Source organism: Pseudopipra pipra, chromosome 5, assembly GCF_036250125.1.
Source record: "Pseudopipra pipra isolate bDixPip1 chromosome 5, bDixPip1.hap1, whole genome shotgun sequence".
Classification (NCBI taxonomy): Eukaryota; Metazoa; Chordata; class Aves; order Passeriformes; family Pipridae; genus Pseudopipra; species Pseudopipra pipra.
Genome location: NC_087553.1, coordinates 42,781,205 through 42,796,749, shown reverse-complemented (window position 1 = coordinate 42,796,749; position 15,545 = coordinate 42,781,205). Strand labels below are relative to the sequence as shown.

Here is a 15,545-nt window from a genome sequence, read left to right as displayed (position 1 = left end):
TAGCTTATCCAGTTTGACTAGTGGGCTCATAACTTGTGAGATTTTTCAGACCTCAGCCGAAGATCCAGATTTTCAATGGAGAGCAGAGGTATTTTTTTTACACATTAGGATTTTGCATTAGACTACATCACTAAAGTCAAACAAAAAAAAAAGAGATTAAAATAACAGTTTTAGCAGAAATTTCCTCCAAGGTTAATTAATGTCATAATTGTTGTATATGATGCTATTATTCTTTCTGTAATCACAGAATCACAGAATATGCAGAGTTGGAAGGGACATACAAGGTCCCTCATTGAGTCCAACTCTTAAACACCACACAGGACCATTCCCAAGAGTCACACCACGTGCCTGGGAGTATCATGTATCATCCAAATGCTTCTATCAGTAATATAGATACCAATATGTTTGAGATTATTGTACCTGAATTTAGACATTGAAATATAAGTACTAAATTCAGTTAACTAAATCATAGAATCATTAAGGTTTGAAACGATCTCCAATATCATCAAGTCCAACCTTTGACTGATCACCACCTCGCCTACTAAACTTTAGCACTAAGTGTTACATCCAGTTGTTTCAAGGGATGGTCACTCCACCACTTCCCTGGGCACCCTGTTCCAATGCTTAACCACCCCTTCCATGGAAAAATTCTTCCTGATGTCCAACCGGAACCTCCCCTGGTGCACCTTGAGGCTATTTCCTCTCATCCTATCACTATTTGCCTAGGAGAAGAGGCTGACCCCCACCAAGCTACAACCTCCTTTCAGGTAGTTGTAGAGAGCTAGAAGGTCTCCCCCAAACTTCCTCTTCTCCAGGCTGAACAACTCCAGCTCCCTCATCTGCTCCACATAAGACTTGTGCTCCAGACCCTTGTCCAGCTTACTGCCCTTCTCTGGATACACTGCAGCACATCAGTGTCCTTCTTGTAGCGAAAGGCCCAGAACTGGATATAGTACTCAAAGCGTGGCCTCACCAGTGCCAAGTACAGAGAAAAAAATTATGTCTGACATGTTATTGGTCTGGTACATTGCTATAAACTCTATTTGAGTATCTTAAATACTTTGACACATTTAAAATGTTCGCTACAATTAGTTAAAATTCTACCTTTGAGGCAAGTTATTCAATTTGACCAACTTGCTGTGACTTCAACTACAATTCAGTTGATCCAAAGTAGGTATGTGTTTTAAAGCAAGTAGAATCATTCTACATGCCTATAGATAAGCAACAGGACTCCAGTGCCTGAACATAACCATCTAGAACTATCTGAATTGCCCAAGACAAGGGGTTGGCAGATGTGATGCAAGGCATCTTGCATCTGATTCAGATAGGATTCTGCACCCATCTGAAGTAGCACTTGGAGGCCAGACAAGATGTTCTAGAGAGTTTTAAATTACATTAAGCACTCAAACCCTACCCTGGATCTCACTTGACTATGAAGCTAAAGCAAATACCTCACATGTAGACCACTGCAACTGGACAACTATTGCAGGTGTCAATCTCAAGCTGAATCCTGCCTCTACTGTACTTTTTGGTAGGTTATGACCAAATTTCCAACACCTAAAACCAAGCAGCACTGGACTCTCCTTTTAACTTCACAAAGCCAGAACAAGGTGACAAGCAAAGTGTTTTACTCTGTTCACAGATCACTCCAGTCTCTAAAGAAGGAGTTTCTATTGCCACTAAAATAGGATACTGTAACTGCAAATGTAGCTTTTCAAGGTCCATTATCTGACAACAAAATTAATCACAGCTAAAGGTGTATTTACTTTTAATCTTGTGTAGCTTGTGGGGTTTTGGGGGTTTTTGAAAAAGAGAGGGAGATGTCTAGAAAGGTCTTCTTTTCAGATTCTGTATGCTGGTTCAGGAATTTTATTTGATGATACACCATTATTATGCTTCTCCAAATACCAGAGAGTTTAATACATTTTTGAGCAGAGGCTTCAAGATTAAAAAGAATAACTTCCAAAAATAAAATTACTACCATACTTTTGAACAGGCAGAGAAACATAATAATATGAGACCTATGAGACTACTGCTATGCCTAGCTGTATCATTCCAAGTCATAAAATTTAATTGCTGGAAAAAGATATTCAGGCCAATCGAGTAACACAAGGTGGTGGTAAAACACAGTTGTGGCTGTTATTCAGCTTCTGGATTTGATAATATCAATGAAAAGGTAAATTCCAAATACAAGTTTTATTAGTAGCTGAAAATGCTGAAAGGTGGCTCCACCTTCACCTTTTCAATCAAAATCAGCCATCTAAAGAGCTTTTATTATATGAGATTCACAAAGTGAATTTCAGAGTATCTGCAATGGTTATGTGAAGGGTTCGACTCTCTTTTCTCTGACAGATCTAGGCCATCTGAGCAGGTTTTAAACCTCCTTCATCACCGCCGAGACTGAAATTAAAAAGGAGGTAGGCAGTGCTCAGTCTGAAAGCTTTATAGTATTGAAGGCTAGCAGAGAAACTGAACACATGGAGTTAACCATGAAAGGATATGATGCTATTTTAATAACCAATGTTAATGATTATGGTGTCTGTTGCTCTAGTCCTTTAGCTTTCTCTGAAAAAGCTATTATGTTAGATCTGTGAGCAGCTGCTGAAGTCAAACCGACCCAGTCTACCAAATGCAAGAGATAAGATAGAAAGGACAGGCTGTGTTTTAAAATCCATTTTATAGTTTACTATATTTAATTCTTAATATTAAAAATAACTTTGGATTTTGTCTGTTTTATTCAACTCTGGACACAAATCAGTTAGACCCACCAAGAAAGCCTGGTGTTGAAGGTCAACGTGTATTCTGGAATGGCAAAATGATGGCTGTGCTCAAAGAAAGAAAAAGTGCTGGAGGCTTGAAAGCACTGAGAGATATGAGGAAGTGCCCTCAAATGGCAAAGAAAGGGAAAAAAATTAGACCTAGTTCAAGAATCATGACAAGATCACTGCATATTAAACTGGCAAATTAAAACTGTCACAGAAAATTACTACTATAAATTATTATGCTGGTAAAAAGAAAACCAAGGAGTTGTACCCTCTTATTATATGACTACTTAATGTAGTCGGCATTACTATTTGCTGGGGTGAGGGGCATCCAATTTTTGTAGAAGATTGTATTTATAAGTATATAGAAGTTCCTAATTGTTAGTATGTAGTTATTAATCAAACACAATTTTTAAAAAAGAAAAAAATTTATTAAAAAAAATCTAAATCAAAAAATCTAAAGCTGCCAATAGCTCAGTTGGTTAGAGCATGGTGCTAATAATGCCAAGGCTGTGGGTTCAATCTCTTTATGGGCCTTTCACTTAAGAGTTGTGAGTTGGACTCAATGATCCTTATGGGTCCCTTCCAACTCAAAATATTCTGTAATTCTGAAACAACAGATTTGGTTTCACTAAGTTAAAGATTGTTTAAATTAAAAGGAAGGACATGCACATTCTCTTCATCATTCTTCTCTTCCCCAATTACAGTTTTCCTCTCTTCAATGCCAGAAAGTATTTACACTAGTTAAAAATGAAAAGGCCTTACAAACCAGGCTTCCATAGAAAGTCATAGGCAGACATGCTTTTCTCCAGTGTATGGTTAGACATTTCTGGGAAACACTAATGAAGTGTCTTCCAAAAATATGAAAAGAGCACAAAATAAAAATAGAACAGAAGGCAGAGGCCAGGTTTCTTTCCTCCAAAATGGAAACAACTATTCAATGTCTTTACAACATTAGCATTATATAAGTCCTCCCATAACAGTGTTATGTGAAACATTGGCTACTGTGAACCAACAGAAAGAATATGACAAAGCATTTGTCAAAGTACAAAGTAGTACTTTTCTTACATTTTCATTTCATTCTTCTATTAGATTCTAGTCCCACTTGTTTCTGACTCCAGCCACTATTGAAGCTCCTTAACAGAAAAAGTTCTGTGCTTCTTCACAAAAGAGACATAATGGATAAAAATGGAAAGTCTTTATCAAGACCACAGTCACTGGAGAACCTCAGCAACAGCTGGTAAAAACAAAACAGAGAAATTGTTTGTCCACTATGCTATTTCCTTTTTCAGTGGGCTCCAACCACTTACCTCATGGACAATGAATTAAGTTCAAGAATTCTCCTGGCCTGAAGGGAAAGGAGAAACCAAAGAGAACAAGGATTTTCAAATAATAACTTGTACCAGAAACAATCACACTGTGGGAACCAACACAGAGAGTTCCAACATCCATGCCCTCTACCTCCAGAACTACCTGTAGTCTAATACCTGAAATCATTATGGCAGGTCTAACTCATCCTTTGGCAAAGACCAACTGCAAAATCATTAATTAGCCAACAAACAACAACCCAAAAGTGGTAATACAGAGAAAGCTGTACCTGTAAGCCTTTACAATGTGCCATTGCTATGATGATCATCACTGTGGATCTGAACTTTACAGTCCACTGCTGAACCAGGAATATACTGTATATACAGAAAAACTATGTACGTTTATCTCATGGTTTCTGTTGATAATTTAGACTGATATACACTAATTTTCTGACTGTCACATAGCTATTCATATACAACCAGTTCATAGTGGTTTAAGGATTGTTATACTTATGGGAATGTAAATGTATTTTATATGCAAGGCGAAGAACCAGCTGTAAATAACAAGAAGAATAAATATATCTGTGAAGGGAGAGTAACCTAAAGACATAATAGCTTGGCCAGCAAATGGAAAAATGTTCTTTTCAGAAGTTCTACATATGTTCTGGTCAAGACCAGAATACATACAGAAATTAAAAGAACCAGACAGCTACAAATCACCTCTCCAGGAAGGAGGCCATGAATTACCAACAATTGCTTAAGACACTGAAAGAAAGACAGAGACTGAAATATGCAACTCAGAATAGCTGTGGACACAGTATTATATCATAGCATTTTACTTTCTCCAATAACACATTAAAGTTTAGGTAGGATTGGGTATACACAGACTTCTATTTTATCTCTCTTTTTAATGGGTAGGAAGTTTGGGAGAGTAAAAAATATTTTACTTTAAAAATCTGGCTTTGAATTACCTGAATCATTCACTAGTGAGAAATATTTTATTATTTCAGCTGACAGAACTAGGCCTGTCATATTACTATGCTAAGAAATCAGAAAAGATTGCAATTGAACTGAAGCAGTGATGAATCAAAAAGTTCCGGTTTCAAGAGAAATGAGGGAAGTAAAGTTATCAGCTTGATTACTTAGTCATCTGTGTACTTAGCTGTTTACTCAAATAGAAGTGCAAAGGTGCATAAGGTGTGAACTTACAGTATCCAACAGAGCAGAGGATACCCATCACACCCTTCAGCTACAAAGGTGAAAAGGATTCTGCACAGTACCTAAATTTCTCAGCACTTTTTTCAATCATATGTATCTTGCACTCATTTTGAATCTGCATTTAACATCTACTGATTCAGAGAAAGGAAGTTTTCTCCCAGGAATGTTTTCAATATTATTCCCACAAAGTAACTGTGAGAATGAGGTATGAGCTCTGATTCGCGACCAATGAAGGGTGTCTGTTAGACACTGCAGCTGAAAAATAAGGTTCAAATCTGAAAGATGAAGACTTTTTAAAATGTACATTTCAACCAACTTCCATCACAGAGGCATGGATAAGGTTCCCTTCTGTTAATCATTTCCATATTTTGCTCTAACTAACAAAGGAAAAACAAAAATATTAGAATTCATGTAAAGCTTATTGGGATTTAGCACAAGGTAAGCATTTGGCAGGCTGCATATACATTTAGTTTGTATCCACTAACTAGATATCATTAAATGCAGTGACAAAACCAGGATGATATAGCCTGCACTAGTAGATATTATTGGATTTAATAAATACACAGATGTAATGGAACCTGTGAGCCACAAGAGTTGAACGAACTCATTCATTGTTACTGAGTCATCTGCAATTTTTGCAAACTTTTTATTAGACAACCACTGAATTTGAAGAATTATTCTAACACATTTAATATTATCATTACCAAAAGAATACAATTCCAATATGTCTATATCTATGCAATATATATGGAATATTATTTGTGTTTGTGCTTAAGTTCACTCAAAGTATTCTCTGGGGTGAAGAAAGCACATAAACTATTTTTTTTTCATTAGGCAAAGCAAAAACTAGCTACTTCATCCATTATTCATCTATTTTCCTTTTGTGTTCTATTAAAATAGGTTATGCAGTAGCCTTGGCTATATTATTGATGACACTGTGGTGGCTATTGGACTCATATAGTGGTCTCCAGGAGTTTCTAAGGAGATAATCCCTAGAGCATGGATATGTAGGAATGCTATCTAAATAATGCCACTTCTGTTACAGAAGTGGTTTTAAATTAATTGTTTCTTTCTAAAGCTATAATTATCAGGAGAAATGCAGTTAGTCAGAAAAGATGAAGTTAAAAAGTGTATAATGTCTAATAGCTCATTAAATAGGAAATACATTGTAAATTTGGGAATCAGAATGACTTGCAGCTAATTGTGAGATGATGGGTCATGTACATGAAAAGAGACTTTTTTGGCAGGAAAGCAATTTGGTAATGCTGACTGCAGTCTGCGTTTACCTGACATTCAGAAAGATCATATGACACCAATGCAGATGAGGTGAACAGTGAAGAGAAAAGGAAGGGCAAGGAGAGCTAGAGGAGAAAAAGTTAGGTTATGAGCTGCTGAGAGCATGCTGAGGAAGGGGAGAATATGAGTGTCATTATTGGGTGTTCAATTTTTAAAGTGCGAATGGGAACAAGATGTCATATTAAAGAGACTTGGAGTATTCATGCAGCTATAGTTATAGCTGTGTCATCAGTTTTCTCACAGCGGGGTTTTATGTAGAGTTCATACAGGTGAATCAGCAATTTTTTAATTCCTCTTCCAATGGGAAGTACATAGTAACAGTACATAGTAACTGTTTGTTAGTATGCATACTAACATACTAAAATATACAAACTCATTGTTCTGAGTATGATTTTAAAGCATACTTCATTTTTAGAAGCATGAAGTGGGTATTTACTAGATGTCAAATACATATTTATAATAATGCAACAAATCAAAGCAACTCCAAAGAATATTTGAAACACACATAATTAAACTGTCAAAAAGGCCCCCAAACCCAAAACATTATAGCACAGTCTCAAAGCAAAAGAAGCTCAGAACAGCTAAGCTAAGCTTAAGCTTTCTCCTAGTACCTTTTCAAAGGTAGTGACCCCAAAAATTACACAAGAAGATGCAGACATCATCAGAATGGGAGAAGGCAGTTATGCATTTGCATGGGCACAAACAGGTGCATGCCACACCAGCCTGCACAAACAGAAGGGCTAAAGCCACTTAAAACTTCGCACAATCATGTAAAGGCGGAAAGTAATGTTACAAAGAACTGCAAGATGTGGGCTAAGAATCACAGTTAATGTTTATAAACAGAATAGTAACACCTCATTGCCATAAACGAAAATTAATCTGTACTGGGGGACGGTGGGGGGGGGCAGGGAATCAACATTCCCTTAATCGGAAGTTCAACCAGGGTTCATGGCCATATCTTTCTTTGAACACCCATTGCACAAATACCAATGTAATCCCTTGATTATGAAGGTTTGGACACTTGGCTTTAATGTGTTTTAAGTATTACCTTAATTCCAATGCAAGGTCTATCCTTCATGAATCTAGACTGAACAGAAAAAAGCAGAATCATTAATAATGAGAAGTGTCAGTGTATTCGCTGATAATACTGTATCTGAATTTATGGCATGTTATGTTAGCATATAAATACAATATTTCTTCTGTCTTGATTCCAGTAAGCTTATAAAACAGAACTTATCTCTCTGTATTTGCTGCTGTTACCAGACCTCAAGATAAAACTTCCCATCTTATTTAGTAATAGTTTCTTTGTTACAGTACATAGATTGAAATATTTGGATGTTAACTTTGCACAGGTAACACAGTTCGGAGAGAGTATTCTTCTCTTGTGATGGTGTTGAAACAGATCTTTTTCCTGCATTAAAGCTCTAAACATGACATCATTTCTTGCATGAATTCCATAGCCTCATATACTCGGCCAGAAAGTGATATTTTACTTTAGTGCCACACCAGTAAAATCACATTTGAAAATTTACATTATTGTAACTGCAGTCTCTAACACTATAATACCAAGTAGTTACCTGTAGCATCTTTCCGAAATTTAGTTGCTGTTACATAGTCTCTGTTCTGAACACAAGGGAATTGAATGTTTATAAAAGGTGTAGGACTGACAAACCACTGAAATAAAGCTCAGATCTTAAATTTATACCCAGAATATGGACACAAACCTAGTTGTCACAACAGCACCCCACCTACACGCCTTCTAACACAGAAGACTCTAAGCAGTTAGCCATTTATTCAGGCTTGATTCAGAAAAGACGTATAGCACATAATTAATTTGATTAGTCCAACTGAACCCACACACTTAGAGCTGAAATGCCTTGCACAATCAGACCTCAGGTTTTGCCTCTCTGTGCACACAGCAGGCGCACATCCTACTTTTTGCTAGTGGTGACTTTTGTGACTTGGGCACTTCTACAGTACAAACCAAACTAAGACTACTAACTCATCCTAGACAGAGACAAACCATGAGACAAGCTTCAGATGTCTTGTCTAACCACTCTGACACTTTACTGGAGAAGATCCAAATTTCAAACAGTTTACAACACATAAATAGCACAGACACCTATTATCTTTCCTCAGAGCCATCGAGCCTTTCTGTGTGACTTTGCAGTGCCTTTAAGTGCAATAACACAACAGCCAGCAACAAGTTATGGTTATTCTAGAACTTGAAAGGCAAAAAACAGTTATCTTAAACAGGAACAAACATTGAAAAAGTCTCAACTGAAAGGGGATCTAGCATACATAGTCCCAAGACAGTGCTCACAGCTCTCCCAAATGCACAGTCACGAGGCAGAAGGCAGCACCTATCCCAAGACTGCATATCAGAGTTTTCGGGTTCTCTCATACATGCAGTTTCACATGGTGAAGGAGAAGGCAAGGAGAGCCTGTAACCAGGAAGACTGTTCTGCATAAAGATGCTCGGATGAGTGAGAAAATCCACTTGGTGATCCAAGGGCTGAACAATACCCTGTACCCCATCCATGACATGACATGTCAGACGCATATGAGATGAGGGGCACGTGCTGCATAGCTAACTGGTTTGTGGCAAGATGGACCGGAAGCCACAGCTCTGCCTTATCAATATGTGATGCAGAAACCACAGTGAGGAAATAGAAGAAATCCAACATGAGAGTATCACTGCAAATGTGAGAGACTTGTCAGATCTGTGCTCCTGTCTCTAAAAGAGTTAGTGTGAGACTGCATGTTACTCACAGATTTATTTTAGAAATGTATTAAATCTTACTTTTAAAAAGTGAAAAATAAAGCAAAACCAGTACACTAAGCAATTGCAGTTTGGTTCTAGTAAGGCATTTAAAATACACAGTACTGCAATACCACTTCCTTGCATATCAAGAAGGAAATTGCTTTATTGGATCAAGCCAGAGGTCCATCTAGTCCAGCACTTTATCTTCAAATACTGAATCTTATATAGCACAGAGGAGGCAAGAAATATTTCAGAGAGAGGCCAGTATACAACCAAGACTAAAAATTTGGTTATCTATTTTAAAAGTGTTTGATGCATTTCTTAATATTTTGCTATTTATACAGCCAGTTAAGTTTGTTAAACTGTGATTATTTATTTTCTTGTGAAGTTTGTCAATGTAAAGCACCTTTTGCAGTGTTACACCAATTTGTGATATAGGCGTAGAAGATTACCAAATACCCAGGACTCCAAAAAAACCCATGTGTGCTTTCACCTGTGTGCTACCCTGTACTGTGGCTCTCCCCTTGGCATTGTTAAAGGGATGCTCACAGTTGAGGCAGCTGTATACAATGCTGTCCTGGTACCGAGAGACCTGTGTTCAAGTTTCATATTACAAGATCGGCAAGATGTGAAGTGAGGCAACTAGAAAATGCAAGCTATTAACATAGCACAGATTATGAGGTTTGATAAGCTTCGAAGAAGAGGAAAAAACCAATTTCCAACTTTTTACATGTGCAATATATAAGCAATTCTTCTATACCACAAAGGATACAGGAGCTACTCCTGTAAGTATTTATTTAAGGACTAAGAATCAAATCCATACAAAGCCTTTTCTAGTGCTACTTCAAACAATAGCTACAGCTACAGTGCATTCTACAAATCACTGTACTGATGTATCCAAACAAAAGGAAAAGCTAAGAAAGATAAAATGAGATGAAGTCACTGAAAAAAGCCAAGTATGTAGTGTCCTGCCATAACCAGTACTGTAAAGCACAATGTCTTTATTTTCTCTCTTCTATCTCCAAAGTGTTTTTCAAAACATATGGCATGAAAGAAGCTATATAAAAATGCCTTCAATTGTTCATCTTAAAAATGTGACTGCTCTGCACTAGTAGTATGAAAAAGTATATCAAGGGGACATTATTATTTTGTCTTCTCTTTTGATAAAGAATGCACTACACATGGCAAACGAGTGGCTGGCAAGGGTGCATAAAGAAGCAAAGCACCAAATCTGCTATCTTCCCAAGTTCTACCAAGAGCAAAAGGAGATAGCTCTGTAGCTGTCACCAGGAAAAATGAACAACATTATTGTTGATGTTTTTGCATTCATTCCTATGTCTGATGAGTTTTAGACACCTGAACTGAGTCATGAGAAGTATTTTGAAGTAAATATTAACAGCTTACAAAACCAAATCACAGGGCCACATTTCCTATTGAAATACCTCCCAGAACGAGCTTGTGTTTTTAGAAAGTATTTCAAACGTGAAGGTGTGCACTTACAATGGATTCTGTGAAGCTCAATATACCATGTAAATGTTTTCTCATGGAAAAAGAAAAAAAAAAGGCAAGCAAAACCCTTTTAAAGTTCACTCTTAAATTCAGTGATCTAAAGATAACGGAGCAAATACTCCAGCTGGTTTAAAATGTCAGAGCTTCAACTACTCCTAGGGAGCAATGAAAGCCTACATCAGTTGGGGATGCCCCTCTTAACATATAAAAATGGTCACGAACAGGGGCAGGTCAGTATTTAGTTCTTCTGGCATAGGACCCTCCTATTATATTCATCCTAACACAACTTTTGCCTCAATGCCTTTAAAATTCAGCATTTCAAAAGGGAAATGAAAAATGCATTTTCCAATGAAAAGCTATTGTTACCTGAATCACCTGGAGCTGCAGCAGAAAAACGATGAAAGACATTTAAATGAGATGTTTAAATATAGATTGTAAATATGAGACTGAACATTAATTAGATTCATAGGGTCTTCCCTTGCTTTAGCCTCTATACTACCACGCAGTCTTTGTTTACTGTCATTTATCTTCTTTGTTTGATGACGTTTGACTAACAAATACATTGATGAATTGCATCTGTAAATGCCATCCATATATCACTAAAATAGGATGTACTCAGTGCTTCAAGCACACTGATGCTAAAGGATTTTTTTATTATTATTTGAACTTTCAGTACTTAACACAGGAAATATTTCTGCTTTGCTGGATAAATTTCCTGATTTTTATTTTAATTTTCAGTGAACAAACAGCTGCAGAATAATGTGACTTAATGAAGCATTTCTAATAAAATCCAGCAGAAGTTAAAACGGGGAATAGAACTGCTTGATCACTGATAGTTGTATCCAGAACCATATTTCAGGATGGTGATCACATTTCCATTTATAGATGAGTATCAGGTAATGTGATTTTCTGTCTTACAAAGTCAGTGATTTCCTTTAGTCTGGTAACTAGTTAGCACTGTTGCACTACTTATTTATAGTAAGTAAAATATACAACATAATAAATGCAGCATCCTTCCAGTACACTATTTAGGCTTTATACCGGTTGGTAAGTAGCAACACAGACAACAATAAATTTAAGTGTGAAGATGCTCAGATCTCAAAAACTCCATGGTTATATTTTGCTTACCAAAAACATACTGCCTGCATTTGTAAAGATGCCTTTTATCAAGTCTGTCATCATCTGTAATGAAATTATGAAACTTCTTGTCTGCTACATTTTTCTCTGCCACCACAATTCAATGTAAAGTATTATTTGCTTAATGTAAACCTAGAGAGGGTTCAATGAATCATCACTTTGCAACCTGCCAGTAAAACAATCTCCAATATCTGTCTGTACACACATATCTATTTACTTCCATTCAGAACAAGTTTTTCATGTGTTCCCCACCAGAACTACCAAGTGCATTACAAGCATCTACACATAAAGCTGAGATCCCTCAGATCATAAGAAGAGCCAGGTAAAAAGGTTATCCCATGTGTCCAGTATGATAAAAGATACTGCCAGATTAGTTGTCATTCTCTGATTAAAACGTAAGATTGGATTTTATCTCAAAGTCACCCACTACCAGCAGTGTATCTAAAATTAATACCACAATTTTGAAAGCCCCTTTATGTACCAAAAAACATGTGGAACCAGTGAAGAGTAAACCTGATTTGCTATAAACTGAGCAAAGCTTTCCATTGAAATTATGGCACTTAGGTAGTTTATAAGAATAACGGCATTGCAGTTTTGGAAATTGGGACTACATGAAACCAAAACCATATGGTTTTCAATACTGCCTCAGCAGTATCAGCTCTCTGAAATAAAATATTAGTAATTAAATGTATATTATTGCTTTACTACTGTTCATTATACACTTACAAAGCAATTTAGGCATTAATATGAGATGACTGCACAACTACTGTGAAAAAGTATAATGAAACCTGTAACCTTTGCCACCTCTGATAAAAATACCTTAGTATGATCTTTCCCAACTTCAGCTAAGCTATACGCCTCGTACCATTGAACTACTATTTTTTCTAGTGTTTACTCTACACTACAGAAGAGAATCTTAATTTATCAGTTTGACTTCACTTAGATTAGCCCATAAAGCAGCTTTAAAGTGTTAAACATATAGCAGGCTGAATGCTAAAGTCTGAAACTAGTTGGTAAGACAGAGAAACCAGATAACGATTATCATTTAGTCAATAGCAATTTAAATGTATCCACTGTGGTGCGAAGACCCTACGATCCCGAATGCTTTACAGGGCTTTCAGAGACAGGGGTTGAGTATGTTTATTATTTAAATTGACAGTTCTGCAGGAGTGGAAGCACGGTTCTTTAAATACTGAGCAAGTGTCTACTGGGGGGGAGGAGGAAGGTTAGTAGAAGTGAGGTACTTAGTGCTTTAAAAGAAAATACTGATCATCTCCAAGCAAAAGCTGGAAAGAGGGAACTGTAAATACACATACATTTTAAAATGCTTTAAGCAATGATTTTAACTCACGGTAAGAAACATACAGATGAATCATGCATGGCAACTCCTAACAGGGCAGTGCAAGTTCTTGCTCTTTATTCTTTGCATTAATAATGTGGTGTCCAATCCTACAGCTCCACAGGAACAAAGCAGGTTATTTTCAAACTTTCTCTTGCAAAGCTATAAATTGGATGGAGTAAGGGAAAAGCCATCTCACTGTGGCATATAGAACCTGAAATATATTTAGTAGGTAAATAAGTCCATTGAAATGCAAAGAAGGCAACGTGGAGAGACAAGATATGTTTCATACTATATACCCACAACTTGGGGAGCACTACAGGCAGAAAGAAACGAAGCCACAGACTGTCTCTTTATAGCTTTTTTTCTTTTTTAGAGGATACATAAAGGGACTCCTCGCTCCTTCAGCCGCTCTCTGAAGGCGGCCTATAAAGCGTCCGGGCAGAGTAACCGCCCCCAAGTCCCCGAAGGTCCTGCGAGTTACCGGCCACCCTTCCTATAAAAGTTGAAAAATGGGAGAGTTCCCCTACTCCATCCGCCGACGCCCCCCTCGCCCTCTCTCCCCCCGCCCCCGGCTCTGCTGAACCGTAAAGTCAAAGAAAATGAAAAAGGAAAACAAAAGCCTTGTGGATCGCCCGGCGCAAGGCTGTAGCTGGCTGCCCTAGCACCCAGCAGAAGAGCGGCAAAGCAGCTCCTCCTCAGTCCCGGCTTCCTCCAACTTTAGGGCACCGGGAGGGCGCAGCCACCAGCAGCCGCCCCGCACACCCCACGCCCGGCCCCCCGCGGCCGTTTGCGCCCGCAGCCCCGCGGGGTCTCCGCCAACCGCAGAGGCGACTTCCCGGCGGCCCCACTAGAGCCCGGCCAGACACACGCCCCCGGAGCGCTCCGCTCACCTACCTGCAGTCCCGATTCTTGCTAGAAACGCTTAATGATCGGACACCTCCCGTCCGGGGGGAGCTCCAGCTTTACCGCCCGGGCATCTCCGGCACACGCCCCGCGCCCCGCCAGCGCCCGGGGGCACGGAGCGGCGCCGTGCCCGCTCCGCTCGGCTCCGTTCCCTTAGGCTCGGCCGGGCTGGGGCAGCGGCCGTCCGCGGGGCCCGAGTCTCCCCCCGCCTCTCTGGCAATACACCAGAAATCCGGCTAAGAGATGCTAGAGGAAGGGTGGAGGAACTGACAAGAGAGGGAAGACTTGAAGTGTTTCTCGTGCACGATTTCAGAGTATTAAAAAAAAAATAAAAATTAAAAGAGGACGAAGTATGGTTGAGCTATTGAAAAAGCGGAGGATGAGGAAGTCCTGCAGCCCAGTGTGCCTCCGGCCCCTCCGCCAGCTGCGCGCGGTCCCGATTCAGCCCCGCCGGCAGAGGAAGGAGGAGAAGCGCGTCCTGCAGCAGTCCCTCCGTTAGAGCATCTCTGATTGGTGTTGCGGTCCACACACAGCACGACTTCCCCCTCCTGCTGCCTCCTTCTCCCTCTTGGGAAAAGTAATTGGAGAGCGAGAGATTCACCTTCAGCAGCAGCCTCCCGCGCCCAGTCTGCGCTCACCGCACCACACCGCACTAGGGCGCGGAGCTGCTCCGGGCACCCGGACAAGCAGAAGGAGCTCCAAGCGCGCCGTGCGCGGCGGGGGAGATGGAAGGGGTGGGGAGCGAGGGAGACGCCCCTCTCCTCCCCCGTATTTATCCGGCCACTCGGTGCTTTCCTCCCTAGCCCTTTACGAGGCACCAGGTCCCCGTGGCCACCGCTCTGCGTGACCGAGGAGCGGAGCTCCGTCGGCAGCGACCGCCCCCGCGGCCCGCGCACACCGGAGCTGGGCCGCCTCCCCCATTCGCCCCGAGGCGCCGCTCTCCCGTCCCTCCCGTCCCCTCCAAGCGGCGGGCTGGGGGTGCGGAGTTTCCGCACAGGCGCACGTGGCCGGGGAGGGGGAGATGCCCGAGCTCCCCCGGCGGCCCCGCCACCGCCCTCCGAGTCCCTTGTGTCACTGCGGCGGAAGGCGGGGCGCCGGGCGGGGAGGGGGCGCCGGGCCGGGCCGGGCCGGGCAGCTGTGCCGGGGGAGGGGGGCAGCGGCCGCGGCGGCTGGAGCAGGGGCAAAGGCAGGAGGAACGCTGTGGCGCCGGCGGCAGCCAAAAGCTGGACTGTGTCTCCCTCCAGAGGGAGAGGGGAGTCACGCACGGCAGCTCCGGCGGCGGGAGAGCTGGGGACTCGGCCGAGCCC

General features: G+C 40.4%; 1 protein-coding gene across 3 annotated transcripts in view; it reads right to left on the bottom strand.

Moving 5' to 3' along the window:
• Positions 1 to 15,300, bottom strand: part of TAFA2 (TAFA chemokine like family member 2) — a 178,306-nt gene extending 163,006 nt beyond the window's left edge. The window contains exon 1 of one of the 3 annotated variants that reach the window (XR_010430797.1): positions 14,230 to 15,288. The gene's annotated coding sequence lies outside the window, so the exon portion shown is untranslated. Of the gene's footprint in view, positions 1 to 14,229 lie in introns of all 3 variants that reach the window. The other 2 variants (XR_010430798.1, XM_064655813.1) reach the window with 2 other exon arrangements.
• Positions 15,301 to 15,545: the final 245 nt, after the last annotated feature.